The sequence below is a fragment of the Leopardus geoffroyi genome, chromosome C3 (assembly GCF_018350155.1).
Source record: "Leopardus geoffroyi isolate Oge1 chromosome C3, O.geoffroyi_Oge1_pat1.0, whole genome shotgun sequence".
In the NCBI taxonomy this organism is placed as follows: domain Eukaryota; kingdom Metazoa; phylum Chordata; class Mammalia; order Carnivora; family Felidae; genus Leopardus; species Leopardus geoffroyi.
In genome coordinates this window covers 58,381,033-58,400,024 of record NC_059338.1, presented here as the reverse complement: position 1 = coordinate 58,400,024, position 18,992 = coordinate 58,381,033, and positions in this window count along the sequence as shown.

Here is an 18,992-nt window from a genome sequence, read left to right as displayed (position 1 = left end):
AAAATCTTATAAATCAGGAGACCTCTGGGTGATATGTTGTCTGCATACAAAATATTCCTATTATTGTTTCATATTTTGCAAATTAGATCTCTCTAGCACAACCGGGATTCAATTGGATGGGAACTTTGTTCCATCTCAAAAGCCTTGCTGCTGTTTTGTTTGGAGAATAAAAACATAAATCCGCAATCGGTGATATAATAATGATAAATAAGATTGACAAAACATATGAAGTAATTAAGGGGGTTGGAGAGAAAAATTTTATTAGAAAAAAAAAATCAGAACGGTTATTCAGTTGATCATTCCTAGCAGAAAATCCCTGTGAGTAACTAAGCATCAAGCACCCTCCTCAACGAGTTCCACAGTCCACTTGTTAGGGTGGACACGTGAAATCATTCCAGGGAAAGCCTCCAGACTTTGATTACCAAATCAAATCTGATTACCAAATGTTACCAAAACCGATGTCCTAACATGAAACAAACCGTAACCCTCGGCAACCCAGTATACGTCTAGGAGGCAAAAGACCAAACTGTTATCAGACAATTATTTTGAGGAGATGTTTTTGGGGCAAACTCTTTTTTTTTTTTAAGTATGAAATTTATTGTCAAACTGGTTTCCATACAACACCCAGTGCTCATCCCAACAGGGGCAAATTCTTCAACTGTGGATGATGAATCCTAATTATCAACCTCTTTAGAAGTCTCCTTGTAATTCTGTAGGGTGATAGCATTCAGCCTGATGGTCCTGAGCTGAGAAGTCACAGAATCAAGGAGATCAGGGCTGTAGAGACCCCTACAGATTACTGGACAAATCTCTCTCCTTTACAGAGGGTCACAAAGACCCTCATGAAAATATATTTAACGTGCTATGCAAAGTATTTATTCGCTAGTTCAACCTAAATATTTATTACATACCTGTTATGTTTCAAGCAAACATTTATTGATTCCCTCCTTTCTGCCAGATACTCTGGGAGATGGATAATAGCTCCCAAACAGAACAGTGATGAATAGGACAGATTACATACAAACAAATAATTAAAGTGCAGTAAGCATGTTCAAAGAGCTATGGAAAATAGAGCAGCTTGGTATTCCTCACATAAGAAATAGTCTAGAACGGCACTTCTTAAACTAATAAAATATTCTGATCTATAATATTAAGGGTCTCGGGGAAAAAATTTTGGTGATGCAAGGTTAAGAGATGAGGTGTAATTTTTTTCTTGGACATTCACGGTGCACAGGAGTTCTGCAGTTAAAAAAATGCTTCTCACGTTTATGGGAGCGTGGACTTTGTCCATTGACCCAACCATGTTCCCATCTTTCTTTAACTCCTCTGCCTCCCCCTTTTTTCTCCTTCTCTATCTTCTTTTCCCTCCTTCCCCTCCTTTTCTTCTTCCTCCTTCCTGTTTTTTTTTTTTTTTTTCTGGCAGAACAGTTTCTACATCTCACAGAATTCTCAAGTTCTATAGGACGCTGTTTAGGAAGCTCTGAAAGTGTTTTAGCCAATTCTCAGTTAACCAGAAAGCTCCATTAGCTAAGCGACCGTATTCTCAGAAGACTCCGCTAATGGGCATTTTACCGTAGTTCCAAATCACGGTTGGAATAAATAGTAATTAACAATAACAAACAGTAATAACAGTAATTAACAGTAATAGATCAACAGCTTTTCCTCATCGCATACGTAGATCGTTGAAGCAATAATTAATATCATTTGGGGGGACTTTGATTATTAACCAGAAATGAAGTCATTTGGAGATATGATATACCAAACGATTGCTTCCTGTTTTGTGCCCATTGATCTAATATGCCTGGCATGAGAAGTAATCCAGAGGGTATACGATTTCAGAGCAAATGCATATTTGAGGAAATGCTCCCAGTTGCCAACGCATGCCGGCGGAACCTCTGAATATAAAAATAGCCCATTTTGATGGAAATGAGAGTAACAGAGAATGTTGCATCGCTTCTTTCTTGAGAATTTTATCGATACCAACATCACGAGTCCTTCCCTGGGGCAGTCAGATTACAGATCTGTCTTTCTCATTTAGTTTAGAATGAGATCTCATTTAGTTTAGAATGACCACATCTTTGCACGCTCTTTTACTGAGTTTATTATCTGTATTGCCTGTAAGTTGCTTTGTACATTTGATATATATGGCATATATGATATGCATAACATCTTGCAATGCATTTACACTTCTGGCTCTTTGTTGTTGTTCCAACGCGGCTTAAAATTCTGCATTGTGGCAGTGAGGGAAATATCATCCGGGAGTGGTTTTGGGGGAGCGGGCCGAGTGATCTATTTCCATGTTATTTGTCAAGTCAGTCTCTCTGGGAAGATAGAAATAAAACCGGCCGGATTTTGTGTTCTTACGTTCCCTCACCCCACCGCATTTTCTTTTCTAATCTCTTTTCTAATCTCTACCAACAATTGTTGGTAGCAAATACAGACCTAATAGCCAACAATGGATGGCCCAACAAAGTGCTCTGGCAACAGACTCTAATGTTTGTGCAGATCTCAGCTCCACTGTCCCTTCCTCCAGGAAGATTATACGACTGGGCTGTTGGCCCTTCTCAGAGGCTCCACATTGCCCTTCCTCTGTGGCTCTCTTCCCCCACCCCCGGGGTCTCCGGATCCGTTTGTTTATCGCAGCCCATCTCTGTCTCATCCCTTCAGTAGGAAGTTTCCATATAACTTGTACTGGACCTGAGTTTTGCTCTTTGTGGCAGTATTTCCCTTATCATATTGAAGTCGCCTATTGGTCTATAGCCTTCTCTAGACTGGGTACAAGTTAGGTGAGGGCAGGAGCCATGTCTGTCTGGCTCATTGTGGAGTTCCTGGCAGCTAGCAGAGCAGACAGTCAATACACGTATGAAATGTGATTGCGTTGGACTGACCCCTGCTCAGCTCAAAACCTGTTGTACCGCCTCATGGACCTTGCTGGGCTGGTGTTGCCTTGCCCGTCTATCGAATGTCACGTCCAGTAAGCAACTTGCCCATTGTGACCTCAGATGGCGTTTCTGGATTTAGACCGCTGTACTGTCCGTCCCCACAGAGCCCAAATCTCTTCCAAAGACAGATGGCCTGGAGTCCTCTTCCTCTCTCCACCAAGGCTTGTGCGTGAACTTCCAAATCCAGGCCAGCTCCTCTCCTGCAGGATCCCTTTCTTGGAATGTCCCAAGTGAACCTCGTCCCTGTGGCTGTAACTTCTCCCCGCTCAGGGACTAAGGTCCCCAGGAAACAGGCACAGTTGTGTGCCTGACTGCTGCTAACTATTCTGAACCCAGGTTATTCTTGAAGAATAATAGCAAACTAGCTATTGGGTCTTCCCTGACTGTGAACCCAGAATGAACGGGTGGCTGTAGGTCTAGCAACCCTTCACTTTCCTTGATCTTCTCCTTACGTATCTCTCAGTGATGAGTCCACCTTAATCCTTCTTAATATTTGTATATTTTTATCTTGTATCCAACACCCTTCCATCTTTTGGAGTTGATAAGTTTTCATACATTGTGATCTGTCCTCAATTTACCACATTGTGATCTGTCCTCGATTTACCCCTTTTCGTGCTTCAGGGACAATGTCTGTGCTCTAGACTATTCTGGCTGCCGTCCTGTTCTTATTATAAAGTATATTGTGAGTCTGAGGAAGTATCTTAACCTCTTTGGGGGTTTTAGGTCGTTGCTTTATGTCTCAGCTTGGAAATGCTAAGAGTATCGTGCCAGGAATTGATTAACGGCAGTGATTTCCTGTATTCTTAGTTTGTGATCTGGCTCTTAATCCTCCTTGGGTCGAGAGCCATAATAATTATAGTACTGTAAATGTTACTGCCATTGCAGCTATTAACAACTAAAATATTTATTAAGTATTCTTTTGTGCCAAGTACTGTGCGGAGTAATTTGCACGCATTATCTCACGTAATCTTCATAAGGCACCGTCAGCTCAGTTGTCTCTCCATCTCACAGGCAAGGAAACGAAAATTCACGGAGGCTAGGTAACTTGCATAAGGTTGCAGATTGGTGAGTGGCAGTCCCTGGATTCCTATTCAGATATGTCTGACATTGTAGTTAATCCTTTGAACCACTTTGCCTCAGCAGAGGCTGGTTCGGGAAACCTCATGGAACCAACCATGGGGAGAGTTTTCTTGGCTTCCCCATCTTGGCCCACCTGAGGCCAAACCTCCAAAGGGTTATTAGTCACTTTCTGTGCAGCACTAAGTGACTTGCAGTGACCCTGAGACTTTCAGTTTCCGTTATTATCCCTGTTCCTACCACACGCTCATCGAGGTATCCTCTCTGTTAATGGCAGCTGTCTTTCCAGCGGTAGACCCAGAAACTTTAGGGTCACGTCTTTCTCTCACATCCTACCTTTGATCCATTAAGAAATCCTGTTGGGTTGGGGGCCCTGGGTAGCTCAGTCGGCCAAGCACCTGGCTCTTGATCTCAGCTCAGGTCTTGATATCACGGTAGTGAGTTCAAGCCCCTGCGCGTGGAGCCTGCTCTTTTTTTTTTTTTTTTTTTTTTTTATTTATTAAAAAAAAATTTTTTTTTTCAACGTTTATTTATTTTTGGGACAGAGAGAGACAGAGCATGAACAGGGCGGGGCAGAGAGAGAGGGAGACACAGAATCGGAAACAGGCTCCAGGCTCTGAGCCATCAGCCCAGAGCCCGACGCGGGGCTCGAACTCACGGACCGCGAGATCGTGACCTGGCTGAAGTCGGACGCTTAACCGACTGCGCCACCCAGGCGCCCCCCCTTTTTTTTTTTTTAAAGGAAATCCTGTTGGTTCCATTTTCAGAATATGTCTAGAATCTGACCACTTCTCATCATTTGCACCTGCTGCCTGACTGGTCTAGCCACCATCACCGTTAACTTGGATTACTGAAATAGCCTCTTGGCTTCCTCAGTTGTCCCACTCAGCCTTTTGTAAACTTAGAAGTGATCTTTAAAATCATGTCCCAGGGGGGCGCCTGGGTGGCTCAGTCGGTTGAGCGTCCGACTCCGGCTCAGGTCAGGATCTCACAGTTCGTGAGTTCGAGCCCCGCGTCGGGCTCTGTGCTGACAGCTCGGAGCCTGGAGCCTGCTTCAGATTCTGTGCCTCCCTCTCTCTGCCCCTTCCCAGCTCATGCTCTGTCTCTCTCTGTCTCTCAAAAATGAATAAATGTTAAAAAAAATTATGTGCTCGAATATATTGCTCCTCTGCTCCCAAAACCTCTTTATGAATAAAATCCCAAGTCCTTACAATAGCGCTGTGAGGCTCTTCATAATCCGCCCTTACCTCCGTTCTCCGATGTCTGCCCTTCCTCATGTGCCTTCTCTCCACTCCCCTTCTCAGCCCCGTGCAGGCTTTTCAAGCACAGGGGGATGCACCTGCCTCCATGGTTGTGCACTGACTCTTTGCTCTTCTAGAAGTTTCTCTCCAGATAGCTCCATGGCTATACTCTCACCTTCTTCAAGTTTTTGCTCAAGTATCCCCTTCTCAGTATCCACTGTATTTAAAATCGCAACTCTGCTCAATTTCCAACTCTCTTACTGAGCTCCATTTCCCTCCGTATCTTTATCAACTTACACTTGCTGCACAATATTCTTACACATCATGTTTCTTTCTTGTTATCTGTCTCCTCCCTGGAGTGTAGGCTCTGGGAAGGCAGGGGTTTTGTGTCTTTGTGTGCTAATATATCCCTGGCATCCCAGGAACAGTGTCCTGCTCACCGGATGTGCTCAATTAACGGCTCTTGAATGAATGAAGTGATGGCTGCTGGATTTTTACACATCAGTCCAATGGGATTTGCAAAACAGGATTCAGGGCAGTCCAGGTAATAATGTTTTCTCAGACTTCAGGGTCGTGCTGTCTTCGTTAATAAAAAAACAAAAATTTTTAAAAAGGTTTCTTTTTCTTCAGTTTTCCATTTTCTGGTCTGAAAAGTCATTGTCTTGTCAAGCCTTCCTTGGATTTCAAGTCTCTACCTATTGTCATTTAGATTACAATTTTCAGGACTTCACTTGTCTTCCGTGGGGGTGAAGGTCCCAGATGTGGCTGCCTGGTCATTTTTATAAAGCTCATGATTATTCTGGTGCAGAGACGAATGTCTCCAACAATGCCCAAGACTCTGGTGAAACTGGCCTCAACTGCATGGGGTTATAGTGTCCAGGATCCGTTTGCTCAGGTCCTAGATGCCGTTCTCGGGTTGTAACTGATGGCTGGACCATTAACCCGTAAGTGAACATAGTTCCATGTGTTTCTGTCAGCTGCTTTTCCGCTTCACACAGCCAGAAAAGAACATTCTGCAGTTTCTCTCCACCGATTTGGCATTTAATTGTGAGAAATACTTAGTTGGCAATTGGGGGATTTCAGTGCACGCTCCCTCTTCTATTGCATTTATAAAAACGCAAACGAGTGCTTCCCCTGACCGTGATCCCCCAAAGGTAGCACTTTGCAGGTCTGCATCCACAGAAATAGTTGTGTGTCCTTATTATTTGCTTTGCAGTTGTAAGCTAGTTCCTTACACACGGCCTCCTAGCCTGTGGCAATTGATTAAAAATATTGTTTGAAGTACAGTTTTGAAAGTCTGTGCGTCTAGATCAAGTGGTTCTCTAGGCTCTACTTTATTCTTATATGACTATTTATTTTTTCAAGTGGCTCCAGTGCAATTTAAGCATGAAATAATAATGATGGATAATTCATCCACTTGGACAGCACTTTACAGTCTATGATGCTTGATGGAAGGTCAGGGGTTTGGATACAAGTTTGAAACTCACCTTCGATATTTACAGGCTTTGAAACTCCGAGCACCTTACTTCTCCTCTCTGAACCTACTCTCCTTCACCTCTGCAAGGGTGGTGAGGCCACCCTGTGGGCCCATTATGCTGTTAAGATGGAAGGACAGTGCTTGTAGAGGGCCAGAGGGTTCCTGATGCTGAGCACAGGGCGGGGGGGGGGGGGCTCACTTAATGTGGGTTTCTTTCCTTCCCGCTTTCCCAGAGACTCTCTCCTGTTAGGATCTGCATTGCCTCTACATGCCTGTTCTAACTACCAGGATTCCATGTGGAGGAGAGAAGTCTTACCCTCACGGAGCGTACGTGTTAGAGGTGGTGACAGAAATTAGGAAAGAAAGACACACACACACACACACACACACACACACACACACGAAAGCGGGCAAGAAACAGTAGGCAGTGACCGGGGCTAAGAGGAAAGGTGGTCGGGTAATAGGGTGGGGATTAGGGTGAAGGTGAGATGGGGGGGAGGGGCAAGGAAGGCTACTTCAGTCTATTTGATACTATTATTTATTTTTGTAACATCAGTTATTGTCAAGGTGGCTCACGTACAGCATATACAGTGTGCTCTTGGTTTTGGGGGGTAGATTCCCGCGACACATCGCTTATACGCAACACCCAGTGCTCATCCCAGCAAGTGCCCTCCTCAAGGCCCATCATCCTTTTCCCCCCGTCCCCTGTGCCCCCCCCTGCCCATCTACCCTCAGTTTGTTCTCTGTATTTGAGAGTCTTCTATGGTTTTAAGGGAGGCTGTTTTAGACAGGACCAGACGATGTGCTAGAGTGAGTTAGGAGGCGAAAGTGAGATTTGAATCCATGGGTCTTGACTCTTGTCAACTGCTTGCATTTAAGTAAGCCTAAGTGCAGTAAAGCTGTCCTTCCATTCCCCCCCCCCACCCCCCCAGCTGGTGGGTATGGAAGAGTGACACACAGGCCCCGAGTTTCCATGTCCTCCGCAGAGTCCTTCGGTGGGGAAGACACCTCAGCTGGCATTTAGTTCTCAGTCACAGGGGCCATTTGCAAGGATGGCAGTTCAGGGCTTTCATTATCGAAACGATCCTGTAGCATTCACCTCTGACACCTCATTAAAACTTGTCCCTTTTCTTGACCTTTCAGAACTTCTGTGCTACCTACGCCAATGTGCCGCCATGCGTCCTGTGCAGACTTGTCTTACCTGGTCCATGTGTCTCAATCCCGGCCCCCTCCAGTAGGCCTGGAAGTTTTCTGGGGCAACGTAACCGAGCTCATCTTCCTTAGAGAGACCACCGGGCAGGAATGTCAGGGGACTCAGCTTTTCTGGGGCCGCCACTGGCTTTGAGGGTGTAACTCCCAGGTTCACCTTCCAGACACAACTTTCGTTATCCTAATTCATCTTTCAAACTCCTGATGATCTCTACAATGTGTTTTCCTATACATTTCTTTCTTTCTTTTTTTTAAAATTTTTCTTCAGGTTTATTTTTGAGTGAGAGAGAGGCAGAAAGTGAGCAGGAGAGGGGCAGAGAGAGAGGGAGACACAGAATCCCAAGCGGGCCCCAGGCTCTGGGCTCTGAGCTGTCAGCACAGAGCCCGACGCAGGGCTCGAACCCCCGAACCGTGAGATCATGACCTGAGCCGAAGTTGGACGCTTAACCGGCTGAGCTACCCAGGCGCCCCTCCAATGCATTTTTTCTTTTGAAACTGAAGGACAAAGGGACTTTTAGACATGAAGTTTTATTCTCTCCAATATTCTTCCATTTCTTTGATAACAAAGTTATCCTGAAACTTAACTATCTTTATGATACCAAGGGGAGTAGGAAATCCTAAACACTCAAGATGGCTCTTTGGAAGAATACTCTCGGTAAATTCTCCTAGATTAGTTCTAAAATATAGGTCAGGTCCGCTGTACACATATCTAAAACAGTACTCAGGCACTAAATGCTACTCATAAAAAATTCAGAGGAATTTAGAGTGGTTTTAAAGGTTAGTGCCAATGGCAAATTGAAAAAATAAGCCATGTGGTAACAGAAATTTCATTTCTGTGTTTAGTGTTGAAAAGTTACAGAAATCCATTGCCAATGATGTGGAAAATTGAGGTCTGGGCTATAAATATTGAAATTTTAGTTATTCAGATGAGGTCAAGAATGTTCTGAAAATTATGAAGTTATCCAAAAAAGGTTCAGGTTGTTCTAAAAGTTTTAGGGCTTGGGGGAGGGTGATTGCCAGTATTTATATGCTAATTTCCACCCCACCCCCCCCACCCCCCCCACCCCCCCGACCTAATTTAATGGGTTTGAAAGTTCTGCATTTGACCACCTGTCTTGATGGAATGAAGTCAACCAAGTTGGATCTTCCTGTGTTTTATTATTTTGGTGAAGATAATTGGTGAAGATAATCTATTGGTGAAGATCAGGAAAACAAGAATTAAAAAGGTAGTGATAGGGACACCTGGGTGGCTCAGTCAGTTAAGCGTCCAACTTCCGCCCAGGTCATGCTCTCATGGTTCGCGAGTTACAGCCCCGCGTCAGGCTCTGTGCTGACAGCTTGGAGCCCGCTTTGAATTCAGTGTCTCCCTCTCTCTCTCTGCCCCTTCCCAGCTCATGCTTGCACTCTATCTCTGTCAAAAATAAATAAACTTAAAAAAAAGGTAGTGGTAAAAAAATGTGAGGTCTTTGGAACAAGAATTATTTTTTGTTTGCTGATTAATAATTTAAATAAATTAGAAAAAAAGATTGGGGGAAAATGGTGATTTTAAGAGGAAAATATATTCTCAAGGTCCTTGTGTGCTAATAATGATTTGCTAATTGCAAATCATCTTTATTCCTTAAAGCGATTTCTCTAAGGACTATTGGTAGATTATACTTTACCAACCTCACGTATCCTTTTTCTACTTATGTGAAAATAATGAAACTGTATTTCTTTAAAAAAGTATTTTGGGGGCGCCTGGGTGGCTCAGTCAGTTAAGCGTCCGACTTCAGCTCAGGTCACGATCTCGCAGTCCGTGAGTTCGGGCCCCGCGTCGGGCTCTGGGCTGATGGCTCAGAGCCTGGAGCCCGCTTCCGATTCTGTGTCTCCCTCTCTCTCTGCCCCTCTCCCGTTCATGCTCGGTCTCTCTCTGTCTCAAAAATAAATAAATGTTAAAAAAAAAATTAAAAAAAAAAAGTATTTTGTCATTCAGACTTCTTGCTAACGAGGTGGGGTCTTCTGGTTTTGTGCATTTTGGAGATTAGACCAGAATGGATATGCTGTTCATGAAGGAACACTGGGCAATCAGTTCGGTTTCTATGGTTTTCAGGAAAAATTAAATATTTTGCAGAAAAAGTCAACATCCTTGATGGCGTCAGTGTATTTGTAGTATTTCCGTTGGCTTGGGGAAGGGAAATAGAATTTATCTTCTCTCTGGCTTCTGCTTGATTTTACATCTAATACCGTATATTTGGTGACAATTGTCTTCACTCCTTGTGTCTTTTAGCTCCAGATTTCTACCTTTTAATGATTTGCTTGAAAAGGATGAAAAATAACATCAAATTTGCCTTGGAGAGCCGACATTTATTCCCATTCTTTATGGCATATCTTTTATTAAAAAAAAAAAAACAAAAAACAAGACACCACAGAGCCCATATTTAGCGTCTTGACGATGGCAAAGGTGTTTAAATCCACACTTTTAGATCTTTATGTTTCTGAGAAGGGTAGTTTCAGAGGCATCAGGGAAATAACAAATCCGCATAGACCATTCATTTAATATTTGTAGTAGATAATAATTTACTGGCCAGGTAGTGAATGTAAATATTCTTTCTATTAAAATATCTATTATAAAATTTCACCATGGTGTATGCCTTTGTAGACAATGAAGAAAATTGTTTAGCTTAGTGTTTTCAACTTTTTCTTTTTTTAAAGTTTTTTAGTTATTTAAGCGATCTCTGTACCCAGCATAGGGCTCGAACCCATGACCCTGAAATGAAGAGTTGCGTGCTCTTCCAACTGAGCCAGCCGGGGGCCCAACTGTCTCAACTGTCTAATGGGTAGAGCTGTCCAACAGAACAATTAGACTGGTCCTCTGGGAAAAGTGAGTGCCTTCATGACTGGACAGCAGGCAGGGGCAGCAAGGCCATCTATCAGGGACACCGAGCACAGCATTCCTTCTGGAAAGAAAGGCTGTCCTGGAAAAGGCAGTATTACCGACAACCACAAGAGTTTACGGCCAGTTCCCGTGATGCTGGAGTGCCAGCATAACTAAATCTGGAGAGCCCCAGATCAGTCATTTCTTGGTTCAGGCAGCAGTTTTTCCAGAAAAGCTGGTTTTTGCTAGAGCAGGAGCACTTCGCTGAGCTGCAGGTTAGACCCCTGGGTACCGTTCTGTTCATTCACCAACTGGCCACGCACCCGTGAGCAAGAGGCTTCTTATCTGTGCACCTGCCCATGTGCTCATCTAATTAACATAGGATCAGTTCTGCTGGGGTGAATTGACTCCCGATGTGGTCCCTTTCCTCCTCACATCCACTGGTTGCCTCAGAGTCGGCTTCCCTGTGGTGTGGTACATGTCCAGGGAAAGTAAACTTTTTATTAGCTGAGATAAAAATGTAGACAATTCTGACCAAAAACCCCAAGAAGAGAAATTGTTATGGACACTTGCCCACCTCTTAAGGGTGGGTGAGAAGTTCTAGGTAGGGGCCAAGCAGGGATGAGAGAAAATTCTTAATTTGATCTCTAGGACACTTAACGAGAGCTTGAGAGGGGGCAACAAAAATGCATGGTCGGCCAACCCAACCCTGCTATGACCCTAGCAATATGTACTCTTGGTTTGTCCATACAGGTTTAGGGGGGCATCTAAGGAGGAAACCTACCAAACAGGTAGTGGTTTGGAGGGAAAGGTGGGAGGCTTTACATCAGCTGAGAGCAGTTAAGTGGGACCCACACCTTCACCAGAAGATTCCCCAGCCCCTCTGGGGTACAAGACTTACCACATGAGCCAGCACCCCATTCTTCCCAGAACAAGGCGGGCAACTCGGTGACTGTATTTTGGGGCCACGTCACCGGACTTCAACGTGGGTTGTAGGACTGGATCCTTCCCTTTATTTTCCTGCAGTTGCCGATAACCCTAAGTTTACTTTTATTCCTGGAACTTAAAAAATGATGTAATTTTGAGAGTTAATAGAACCCAGAAACCCTGACATCCGCGCACTGAAACTGGAGCAGGATGGCTTCAGCGGTTTTTGTCCGGGGCGTGTTATGTTGACAAAGCAGGAGCTAAGATCTTGGGACCCTCTGAATGTCCTTCGCAGACATTTTCCCATGCTGTAGGAGTGATGAATTTTTCCAGTGTCATAAAGACTGAAAAACTGTAAGAGAAAAGGCAGTAGAGTTACCGCCAATAAATTACTGATGATCTGAATTTGCAAATGTCGCTTTAAGCAAGAGGGAATGTATTTGGGAGAAGAGCACAAGGGCTAGAAGTTTGTGATCCCACCCGCCCTCTGACTTGGCCGTAGGTATGTGTTTGTGTGAACACGGGCACATCACAGAACCTCTGCACCCTTGTTGGCTCATGTCTAAAGTGAGGAGGAGGCTGGATGGTGCTTCTCAGCGTTTTCAACCAAATTTCCTTTCATAGAAAAAGAGGAAAAACATCTGGATAAAATTGACGTATCTGATGGCACCAAATTGTTCACGAGTTCTCCTTTGCCTACAGGATATTACGAACTCTTCCCCTTGCCATTATAACCTGGTTCTGATTGATCCTTCCGCGCTGCTGTGACATTATGCCCATCATTTCCTGTCTTTGTGCCTTTGCTTCATTGTCCCCCCCCAGCATGGAAGGTTCCTGTTCTTTTCCCTACACTTCTTCATGCAATGCATCTCTTAAACCCTGGCTCCAATGCCATTTCCTCCACAAATTTTCTTTCATTCCCTCTGGAAGAATCCCTTCTCTGTAGCTTAGCCTTGCCTTTCTTGTGGCACAACTCTCTACTTGGTTTTTGCGTTCACCACCTTACCGCCTCTGCTAATTTGTGTTCTTCTTGGGGATACGCCTGGCTTCTTTCCCATTTCAATATTTCCCCACGGGTTCCACATCTAGCACGGAATCTTGCGCATAATTGTATTTCCATTAAGTTTCGTTGAATTAATAAACAAGCAAATTTAGCCTTAAATGGGTTAAGCAAGAGAGTGTTGGAACAATGATGATCCATCTGAATTGCTGGAAAAATCACTTATAGAAATTGCCCTGTTGATCTTTCATTAATACTATAGCCTTTAGAAAAACTCCATAAGTGAAATTTACTCAACCCTCCACGATTCTTAAGTTCTTTTTTTCATATATGGTTATATTTTGTTCCTAATGCAGCATTTGCGGGTACCTATAATTCTGGTATTAATCACCTGGAGTTAGCTCAGACTTCGGGAGTTAAGATCACAGGTTCCAACAAGATTGCCTTCACTTCAGATGCTAGCCGAAAGTTTCGGGGCCCTGCACTTATGACCAACTGGCTACAGCTTGGGGTTCCTATGACCCCCTCACGTTTGACGTTCAACTAAAATGACTCACAGAATTCAGGGAAGTGCCGTAATTATGCTCATGGTTTCATTATAAACGATACACATCAGGACCAGCTAAATAAAGACCCAGGTCTGGTAGGTTTCCCAGTGCAGAGCTCCCATTGTCCTCTCCCCATGGAGTGAGGGCATTTTCCCCTCAGCACACTGATATGTGTCAGCAGCCAGGAGACTCTTCTGAGTTCAGAATTTTTATTGAGGCTGCATTAGGTAGACATGACCAATTAATCATAGGGCACACGTTTAGACTCAGTGACCAGTTCCCTTCGCTCTCCAGTGTCCAGGAGGCTGGGCTGATAACACACAGCTCAAAGCCCTGACCCTCTAATCACATGGTTGGTCTTCCTGGCATGATCAGCCCCCAGCCTGAGTCATCTCCTTAGAGATGGTGTGGGGGGGGGGGGAGCATGGGTAACAGATATTCCTACCAATCGGGAACTTCCAAGGGCTTAGAACACCTGGTCCCGGCAACCTGGGACAAAGACCAGAGAAGTTCTTTATTATACAACAGTGGGAAATAGAGTGTTGTCCTCATTTTATAGGTGGCACTGGGGGAAGAAGTGACTTGTTCAGTGTCACAAGGCTGCATAGTAAGGGAGCCCCGAACCTCTGACTTCGAGTGTCTTTTCACCGCAGCATGATGGCTTCCCTACGGGAAGGGTAAATTTGCATTGGCATTGTCATTTCATCCTCCAGACTCTTGGAGTAGCAGGTTTGACCTCAGTGTCCTCTTGGGAACCATGATCACTGTTCCCAGTGTTTATCAAGAGCTGCTCCTCCTTCGGTCTGGGGCTCACGAATGCAGAGAATGTGAAGTTGGTGGCCCGATCACCGGGAGGCTCCTTGTGTGACAGGTACACACAGTTTTGCAGACTTGGAAGGTGAGACATAAGTCCGAGCTACCCGCTTTGTTGAGCCGTGGGGAGCAATGGAGCAAAGGAGTCATAAATATTCAATATTAAGTGTCTGTTTCTGTAGGAAAATCTCTGTTCAAGATCAGAGCATCTGTTACTGGAAAGCTATCTATCTATCTGTCTATTCTGTCCATATAATCCCCCTCCCCCTCCCCCCCCCCCATCATCTATCTGTGGACCAGTTTCTAACAGCCCTGCAGACTGAGTGTGGCTGTGCCCTGCTTTTTGTATGGGGAAGGAGGAGTAGGAAGGGTTGAAGATCCCAGGCATGGCTGGAATACAAATTGCTGATTTTTTTTCCCACATGGCTGTCTTCTCCCTCGCCACCTTCCTTATCCCCCGCCCGGTGCCTCCTAGTCCCCTTTCTCAGAGTGTCACTCAGCAGTTTTCAGAATTTGCCTTTGTTACTTCTTTTCCTACACGGAGGCGTCACCCTCAGTATATGACCCTTCCTGTGCGTCAGGCGCAATTCTATATGTGTTGTATCTATTAACACCGTGATCTTCACTATCATAATCCCAGTTTACCTCTGAAGAAACTGAGGCAAAGAGATGTTTAGTGAGATTTCCAGGGCCTCTCAGCTGGTTAGTGGTCAATCTGGGTTTCAAACTTTGGCGTCCATATGAGATAGGGAAATTGAAGGACTCCATAAAAATCTGCTCTTTGCTTTTTTTTCCTGCTTCTGTTCTTGCTAGGACCTGCCTCTTTACACACGGCTTATAATGCAAATAGTGTATGCCTTCCTTGTAAGGGACAAGGAGTTCATGATTTCTCTAGAATAGGTAACATCTAAGGAAGCACCAGGTGAGAACGAGTGGATGAAGCCATTGTGTGCGCATTCCAGGCCACCAGCGCTGGACATCCAGGTTCTGAGACCCCCCCCCCCCCCGCCCCCGGCTCGAAGGAAGGTTCTGAGAGCCCCCTGGCTCGAAGGAAGAACAACTGGGCCCTCGTCTTAGTTCTAACTGGTTCCTGGATGCCTGAGAGGATGCGTACCCCAGCCCACAATCCTCGATAAAAACTCCAGCCCCTGGACAAACACAGGACTCCCTCTCCTTTCCTTTCTGAGTCTCCTAGATAGTGTCCATACCCGCACTCTCTCTCGATCTTCAGTGAACCCCGATTTCCCCTCCCACAGCTGGGACCCCCTCCACTGGTCCTGCGGGACCACCTCTGGGTCCCCAGACCCACCTGCTGGTGTCACAGATGCCCAAGTCTGTGCTCTAAGCCATTAAACGAAAAGAACTTTACTTTCGGAAGTCATGTGAATTTCAGTTACATTGCTGTCTTTCCTCCTTAAGGCTTGTGGGACCTCGGTCAAGTTGGGTAAACTGCCAGGGCCTCAGATTATAGGCAGAGTAAACCAACCGTTCCTTGATTTGGAGCTACCAGGACAGAATGAGCAGCAGCGCCCCGTGCGTGGGTACTAGCACACTCACGTCCATTTCCCCTTCTCCCTCGCATGGAGGGGTAGAAGGACCTCTAGAAGGGATCGCTCATCCCCTATTGAGACCTGTGCTCAGCCCTGGACACGCAGTCAAGTTACCATCTTCCAGGCAAGCAGCTCCCACCAAAACAGCCTTCTGAAGCTGCACCCAGCAAGGAGCTGCCTCTGGCTCCTTATCACATCCCCACAGCTGTGCCCAAGTCACTGCAGAGGAGGAAATGGATTTTTTTTTTTTTTTTTTTTTTTTTTTTTTTTTTTTTTTTAACTACGATTTTCCAGAAAGTGAGCTGCAGTGCCTGGAAAGCCCAGATATGTCAAGTCACAGTACAGAAATCTATTTTGCTCTCCCCGGGGCTATTTTTCTTTCTGTCTGTCTATGCTGCTTATAGTCTCTGCCGCAGACAGATTGTGGCCAAGAACCTGTGACATGGGCTTTCTCATCTGGGAAGCTCAGTAGAGACCAAAGTGGGCCGCTGACATTTTTCCCCCTGGCCTCAACTGTACAGCTTAGCAACAGCAGGATCATTGCCCTATTCCTTGCTTTGTTGAGTGCCTAGATCCTTGCTTGGTATTTACCAACTTCTCTCATGGGTGATGGTTGAATTAAATAGTTGTGGGGCACTTGGGCGGCTCGGCTGGTGGAGCGACCAACTCTTGGTTTCGGCTCAGGTCACGAGCTCACAGTTTGTGAATTCGAGCCCCACACTGGGCTCTGTGCTGACAGCGCGGGGTCTGCTTGGGATTCTCTGTCTCCGTCTCTCGCTCCCCCTCCCCTGCTCGCTCTTGCTCTCTCACTCTCCAAATAGAGAAATCAACTTAAAAACATAAGCGGTTGTACGTGCCCGCCTGCTTTTGTGACTTTGCATAGATTAGTGTTGTTCCAGAACTTTCTACAGCCTAGGAAGTCACTGAAGGCATTCAGGCCGTCGGTCCTAAGGGGTTTCCTTGATCTGTTTTTAATTTTTCTCTCCAAATACTGATGCAGTCCAGCAGAGTGGAACAGCAGTGAGGTTGGTAACAGACAGACCTGCTTTCGGATCGTGATTCTGCCACTTACCACCGCCCTGACCCTGGGCACATGCTTCACCATTTCTGAGCCTCATTTCACAGCTGCCAAAGGGGGTGATGACAGCCAGAGAGCCCATCTAACAGGCGTGTGGATTAGAGAAGGAAGTCCTCTGTGGCCTATTGGCCCTGCTCCCTTGGCTGCAAACCATTCAAGGCAGCTTTTTTTCTTTTTTTTTTTTTTAATTTTTTTTTCAACGTTTATTTATTTTTGGGACAGAGAGAGACAGAGCATGAACGGGGGAGGGGCAGAGAGGGAGGGAGACACAGAATCGGAAACAGGCTCCAGGCTCTGAGCCATCAGCCCAGAGCCTGACGCGGGGCTCGAACTCATGGACCGCGAGATCGTGACCTGGCTGAAGTCGGACGCTTAACCGACTGCGCCACCCAGGCGCCCCTCAAGGCAGCTTTTTAAAAAAATATTTTATTTAAAAATTTTTAAAGGGAGTAATATCTACTCCCAATATGGGGTTCAAAATCATGACCCTGAGATCAAGAGTCATATGCTCTACTGACAGGTGCCCCTCAAGGCAGCTTTTAAGGGACCTCCCTCACAGGGTTGGCGTGAAGGCTAAATGAGATCGTGGGAGTAAAGAGTGTGCAGAAAGCAAGGAGTGAAATTGCTTTGCTTCTGGTGACCAGACTGCAAATAACCCCGTGCTGTTTAGACCGTAGATCTACTTTCCTCTGAGCACCTCCAGTCCCACCACCCCCAAGCCCTCTATCTGTCCCATACCATGGGAAAATCCTGGGCAACACCCGATAGATCAGCCGTAATTTGTCACTGGAGGCCCATGTCTCCTCTGTGGGTGTTGTGCCCCCCCACCCCACCTCAGGAGCCCTGCCAGCATTCGTTCTCCTCTTCCTCTTCACTCTCCCTCAGAGGAATTGTTTCTGGAAAGAAGTCGATCGCAGGAGTTGGAGCCTTTGAGCCTTTTTCTTCTTTCTAATTGTGGATCAGCAGGCTTTCTGTGCTGCTGGAGGTACTTCTGGCGTTCAGGAACATATGTGGTAGCTATTTGGGAAACGTGGACCCATTCCTGGATCACAACGTACTTGCTTCTTCTGAGGCATAAGGCAGATCTGAAAATGGACCCTAGCCGGCCCAGTATCTTGCTGGCTGAAACACGTTCTCCTGGTTCCCTTGTAGATGCGCCGCATTTTCATAATCACATCTTTGCCAGACCCCAAAAGAAGCCAGCGAGCTTTAAACTGAGTGACGTGCACCCCAACATTCCCTCCGTGTCTCTGACCCCACCCCACCGCCAGCCTCACCCAGGCCTCTTCGTGTTTTTCCTCTCCTTTTCTCTGATCTCTCCCGCTTAGCTCTACAGAACAGTCAGGATTGCTCGCGTCTTTGTCCCCGAAGCTCTTGTTTTCAGACCAAGTAGAGAGAGTGGTGGAGAGCAGCTTCCAGTTTCTTCCTGGCTCCCGGATGTGCCCTGAATCCCAGACAGGAGCCGCACGGAAGCGCCCTGTGACAGAGGTTCCAGGACACTGGAATCCCCAGACGTCACCGGAATCTTCGGCTGGAGACGCGAGGGGATTGCTCATGGAGGACGAGATGGCGAGCTTCCTTAACAGGGATCCTGACACAGAGAAGGTGCTGGCATTTTACATGTTGAGTGCCCCAGTGGACCGAGCAAATCATGAATAAAGACATGACACGTTTATTGTCCTGTAGCCGGTCAAAAGGCTCCCAAAGACGTCAGAGCCGCACTTTGACACATGGCAGAGAAGTGGTGGTTTTTTTGTCCTTCTTTTAGGGCACGGAGGAGCTTGCTGGGGAGGAAGGCTGTGCATGTGGCACCAACTTGTGTCACCCTCCCCAGGGCAATCCCGGGACGTCTCGTTTCAGTTTCCTCCAAGAGGCAATGGTGGCAATTGGGCCCCGGTGCTGTCCCAGCCAGGTGGCCCCCAAATGGAAGAGTGAACTGTGAGGGATAGTGGGGACCATTGTCCTAGGTTCCGTACCATTAGATTTTTCAGGGGGTCTTACGGTCACCCCTAGAGGGGTCAGGCAGCGCTGTGCGTGTTGGCTTTGGGGGTCGTAGGTGCAGTTTTCTTATTTGCCTGATTGAGAAAGCACTCCCCGGGATGACATCATAATTCTCGTCTGGTAGAAAGGAAGTAGAAAGGAAGCTTCAGGTGGCTCATCTAAAGAACAAAAAGTTCTGGGCTGTTCCCAGAACCCATGGATACAAGGCTTCTCAGTGCTCTCATCATCTGTATATAATCCAGGTGTTAGCTCGGGTTTCAGATATGACTCACCTG